This window comes from Lygodium microphyllum, chromosome 23 (genome assembly GCF_053477565.2).
Source record: "Lygodium microphyllum isolate KBCC chromosome 23, Lygodium_microphyllum_v1.1.10, whole genome shotgun sequence".
NCBI classification, from domain to species: Eukaryota; Viridiplantae; Streptophyta; class Polypodiopsida; order Schizaeales; family Lygodiaceae; genus Lygodium; species Lygodium microphyllum.
The window spans coordinates 104757389-104763050 of record NC_141157.1 but is presented as its reverse complement, the minus strand read 5'-3'; the positions used below and the strand labels follow the sequence as shown (position 1 = coordinate 104763050).

The following is a 5662-nucleotide window of genomic DNA, read 5'->3' as shown; positions in this document are numbered from 1 at the left end:
AGGCATAGGAGCAGATGATGGTGTAGGTGTCATGGAACCATTCTGTAGGCGAGTCTTCCATATCCTCCTCTTGGTCAATGTCGAGACTGCATCCTGAGCATCCTGCCAATCAGTTTTAAGACCCATAGGCTTCGTGCGATCTTCAAGAAGCTCACCCAATTCTTCTTGAAGAGCAGGATCTGCAGCTTGCAAGAAAAGCTCAACTTTTTCAACATCCAATGCTCTTTGTTCAATAGCATCAAGCTGACTATACCTTTCCTCAAATTCTCGAATCAACTCCGAAGCAGCAAGACCTTTGTTTGGCATGTAGACCCACTCTCGGAATGACCGCCGAGTAGCCATACCAAAGTCCTCAAGGAAATATTCTTCTTTAAGAGCCTTCTTAAAATCTTGCCAATGTGTATTTTGAATATATAAATCAGTCACCTTTGTCCTCAAAGCAGGTGTGACAAGTCGAAGGAAGTACTTACTCATAAGACCAGCAGGAACTCCAAAAAACCCCATCTTGATCTCATATGTCTTCAAATATGCTGAAACATTACGCCCATCAAATAGCTTCTTCTCACTCTCAACTGCTTCAATAGCCTTAGTCGCGCTGTTTGCATTCTCCTGCTCTGAATAGAGTTGCCTTTGCTGAGACAACTGTTGTTGATGCAATTGTTGTTGCTGCTGCATATACATTTGTGTTTGCTGATTTTGGAGCTGCATATACATGGACATATTCTGCAAAATCTGTTTTAGATCCTCCGTTGAAGTACTTGACGCAGCAGTCATTGATGAAGCTGAAGTAGAGGCAGCTGGAGTTGTAGAGGAAGCTGAAATAGAGGCTGAAGTGTCTCCCATCCTGAAATTTCTGCGACGCTTTCACGTCGGGTTCACCAAAGATGTCGAAGGGTTTTCGAAAGCAAAGTCGCGTCTTCAGAAGACCTTGATAAATTTCAGGATATAAGATCAAACAAATGAATAAGCAAGATGTAAGGATTTCACCAAGCTTTCAACGAGACCTCGTCTTTACAGCAATGATAAGACTAAAAGCAGGTTTTCAGCTGAGCATAGAATTCATCCTTCAATATTGAAACATTTAATACAAATCTGTTTATCAACTTCCAACAGAAGTATTAGTATTATCCTTTCAGAAGTAGCTCCTTTCCAAGATCAAGAGGGTTGAACACGGAATGATCAAGATCCATATATTATTTTACATTCTCCTTAAGCCGACAAACTGGTTTGTGGCATTGTATAGCACATTTTTCTCTTTCATGTTAATATTTTCACCATATGAACAATAACATACATAAATCAAGCTTTTCCGCCATCTGCCATGGAAGATCATTTAGTCCTGTAAATTCTGTTGCATTAAAGAAGGTGTCATCAAGGAAAAAGCCTCCACACGGCTGTCAAAGGAGCAGCAAGTTCATAACAGTTACACAGAAGGTGACGTTTGAGAGATTTCAAGAGGCTGATGGCATCGGCAAGCTCAGAGAGAGGCAATCAGAAAGTGAGCTGCAATCAAAGTAGTAGCATACAAATTTCTTGATACTAAATTGCTGAGGTAGAGAATATCAATTGTTAACTGTTTTGAAGGCCATAAGGACACAATAACTCTGTGACCTGTTGACAGTTTCAATTTCCCCTGTATTTCCACGAACATTCTACTCTGGGATGATAGGGCCCCTCTTGTTGATTGTGCCAGGTTGATAACCTCTTCTATCTGACTGATATTACCATGTATAGCTGCCCTCTCTCTCAGCAGGTGTCGAACTCCCAGAATTCTACGCTCCCCCAAGCTCCTTGAGAGTCCTCCATCTCCTTCTGCTACAGCATCCTTCATTCCCCTTCTTCCACTGCCTCCTCATGCCTTCGTTTTCCGCCAGGCCTCACTCCCTTCATTCCCTTCAGTCTTCGACGTCCTCAAAGTGCCTCCGTTTCAGCGTCTTTTGCAACCTTTGACGTTGTTATTCTCCCTTTCTCTTCGTTGCTGATCATCATCCAGAGAACTTCCTTCGTTCGATCCCCAAAAGCAACCTTTCCCCCCCCCCCCGAATAATTGTTGCAGCACAATGGATAGGACCTTTATAGCGTAACAAATGTGGAGACAATCCTCGTTGCTGCTGAAGTCTGATCTTCACAACCTCAAAAGGAGTCAAGGGCCTCCAGGACACCTGCACCAAATCCCGCAGCCAATCTGCCAATATGGCTAATCTTTCCGGTCTCAGGATCCTTGAATGCTATCTGCAGAGCTGCATTTGATCCCATCCGCAGAGTATACTTCAGGATTAAGTGTGTTGCAAATGGAGTGAGACCCTTCCATAAAGCTCTTACTCCTTCTTGCTGGACAATTGACTTTCCACAGTGCAAGATTCCCTTATAATGACCACCTCTGTCTAACTGAAGTCGTGTCTTAATGACATCTATTGGCTGCAGACAGCATGCTTCCACAATCCCGCCAGTTCCCCCAAAATCCTTTCCTTCCTATATCCAGAATTCAGCGCCGTTCACTGACTACTCTGTGGTGGAAGACGAAGAGGAAACTTCCACACTTCACGGCAAAGTCCAGGCTCTATATCTCCTTAATTCCACTTTTCAATCCACGTTTAATTCCCTCTTGTCGACCCTCAGGATTGATGATAATATGTGAGTCAGACAGAACCTTTGAAGGAGAGCCTGTTAGTCTGTTCTCTCCTTTCTCCCAGATTCCGCGTCAGTCCGCCTCTTTCACTCTGAATGCCGAGCTCCCCCTTTCAGACCAGAAAATCCTTACCTCCTTCCCCTTCACGCCTATTTTCTTTCGCCTCTCACCCCCAAAATACCTTTTTTTTTTCAAAATAGCTCCCTCCCTTCATTCGTATCCTCTGTTCTCCTTTTTTCCCTCTCCCTTGTCTATTTTCTTTCCTCCTTTTTCTATTTTCCCTCTCTCTCCCGATTCAAAAAGCTCCTCTTTTCAAAAATAGATCAAAAGCTTTTCTTTTTCCAGCCTGATCCACATCTTCTTTAACCATTCAAAATCCCCTCTTTAGCCTTTGTAACTCCCATATTATTATTCTTGGTTCAATTTTAAACCATCTATTCTAGAACTTGTAAGAATTTTAGCTTCTTCCTTCTCCTCCGATGCGTGTGTAGTCACATATGCATGCACCTGTGTGTGCTCATGGCCATGGCCACCGTGCTCCTATGTAACATTAGAGCTTTGCAAAATAGTAGCTGCCCAAGTCCACTGTGATACATGCCTGTCTTGATGCTCCTACTAGTTATATTGCACCAATCTGAGGTGTGCTAAACATCAAGCAAGCTCTCACATTTGGCAAACATATCCACCAATGTACTTCGACTTGCATCTCTTGGAATTAGTTTAGTACTTCCTCACAAAGTCCATATTCGGCATATCTTGAAATAAGTGTAGCCCATGAGATTGCATCTCGAGTTTCCAATCTATCAAAAACCTTATTCTTCTCCATCTTCGGCATAGAATGAAAGAGCAAACATAACAACTAAGTATGTACAAAGTAACAAATCTCATGCACAACTTTTGGGTGGTTTCACACCTCGAATGCGCAGCAATACGACACCGGTTTTCTTAAAACCCTTTCACCCCCTCCCGGTTTTACCCCATTTGGAATCCTTTCACCCCACCCCGGTCTTAAGGCCTTAACCCTTTTCCGTGGGGCCATTAAACCCCACACCCCTTGGCCTCATAACCCAAAATCCCTTTCCCGTGCCTAAATTTGTAAAGTCCCTTCTTGTGTTTCCTTGAAACCGTGTTGCACCCCCCTCATATTCCTTTTAACACACCCCCCTAAGCCCTTTCTAACCCCGTGTTCCCTTTTCCTTACACACCCTTTTCTCTCTCTCCCCCCTACTATAAGCCTTCACCCTTCACCTTTCCCTCTCACTCCGGGTTAAATCCCCAAAAACCTTTACTACTCTAAAAATTCCCTTTCTATACCTTTTACCCCAAGCCCAAAGTTCTCCAAAGGTTCACGTGGTTACGAAGCCACACTCACCCATAGCCTTTTTGCCATGTATATACCCTATAGGGCCTTCTTAGGCTTTATAAACCTTTCCCTCTCCAAAGAAGCTAAGAACCTAAAGGTCTTATTATTCCTTCTCGTGGTCAATCATTTAAACGGCTCCTTGCCTCGAAAGAGAGACGGTGTAAATCTGAAAAGGAGAATAAAAGCTGCCTTCACATCTGAAGTATTACAATTGCGATGCCGCCTAAGAAAGTCCAAGAAGTAGCTGCGGGATGGTCATCTCCCGGTATCCATGTGGATATCTCATCCCAAAACCAGGTTTTTCCTTCTTGCTTTTATATCGGTTTTACTTTAATCATGCAAGATGAATTGTTTGGGATAAGATATATTTTGTCCTAGTATTTACGATGAAGGAGTTTAGTTTAATTGAACATGCAAAAATGATAATATAATAAACATAGTTTCCTTCAAATAGCATCATGCTTTGAAACGAATTACGAGCCAGATTATCTACCTACTATAGTAGTATATTTCGGTTAAATCTTGAAGGTATAAAAATTGCATCTTGCACTATTAATCCCTATTCTTTTTTGCAACGAATCATCATAGAAGATGAAAATTCATGAAAGGTTTCTTACGTTGCTTGAACTCTAGGAAGTTATCATTGCTAACTGCATATCTTAGCAAGGAAAAGATTGTTATTTGGCATGAGTTCGTTCGCAAGGAAAAAAGAAGTTTAATTGAAAAATTTTAGGACTGAAAAATCAATTGTCACAAGGATAACAAATCGTGCCGAGGTGATCTCAATGTTACCTTCTAAAAGTTAACCGAATTAATGTAAATCTAGAAATACCTATGCTGTGAAATATGTCGTGGGAATAATTTAAAAACCAGGAAATCTTTATTCCTTAAACACTTGACTACCTTCCCTAATTGTAGGGACAATAAATTCGTAAATGTAAAAGAACTAGGGTTTGTCCCTGAGGTTCTTAAAAAGAGACCCTAGGTCCGACAAACGTCAGCTTAAAGAAACTAAAACTGATTGTTTCATCGTATATTACGATGCAAGACTTGCGCAGCAAGTACGAAGTCATATAGTCTTGTGATTGATTCACAAGAAAAAAAGGTTAAGTACCCTTAACAAGGATGGCGGATCCTTACGCAAGTTATCTTGAAAAAGGATGTATTCTTTGATATCCTTCTAAATAAGGAAAATTAAAAACCGGAAACTAAAGTATCCAATGAACTTTAGGGTTGACCAAGTTGGGTTAATAGGGTATGCCCTAACCCAGAATATAAGGGATCTTGCCAAGTTGCAAGACACCCTGGAACGAGTGCTGATGCATTCGAAAGGAAAGAATCATTCCTTAGCAGTTTGACAACAACAAGATCAGTTAATGAAAGTGTTTGTGCTTGCCAGAGGATTTAGAGCACTGTTTGATTTATGAATTACAAGTTAAATGAATATCTATACTTCAGGTTGAAGGCCCGAAGGAAGAGGCAGCCTCAGTTACACCCGACTGCCTGCCTGACCCTAACCAAGGGGGTTGTTGACCGCGCCGAGAATGTGGACCGAACCCGCTGCGAGAGGTCTCTCCGTTGAGCTCTACTTGGAGTAGGAGGACGCTTGGGTGCCAGGGGGGCTCTGGCCGTAAATCCCTCGCCTTTCGGGTCCTGCACAAGAGGCTAAC

At 42.2% G+C, this 5662-nt stretch overlaps 1 pseudogene; it reads right to left on the bottom strand.

The window, feature by feature from the left end:
• Positions 1 to 2133: 2133 nt before the first annotated feature.
• On the bottom strand, positions 2134 to 3668 carry LOC148016569 (mitochondrial succinate-fumarate transporter 1 pseudogene; annotated as a pseudogene).
• Between the last annotated feature and the right edge of the window lie 1994 nt (positions 3669 to 5662).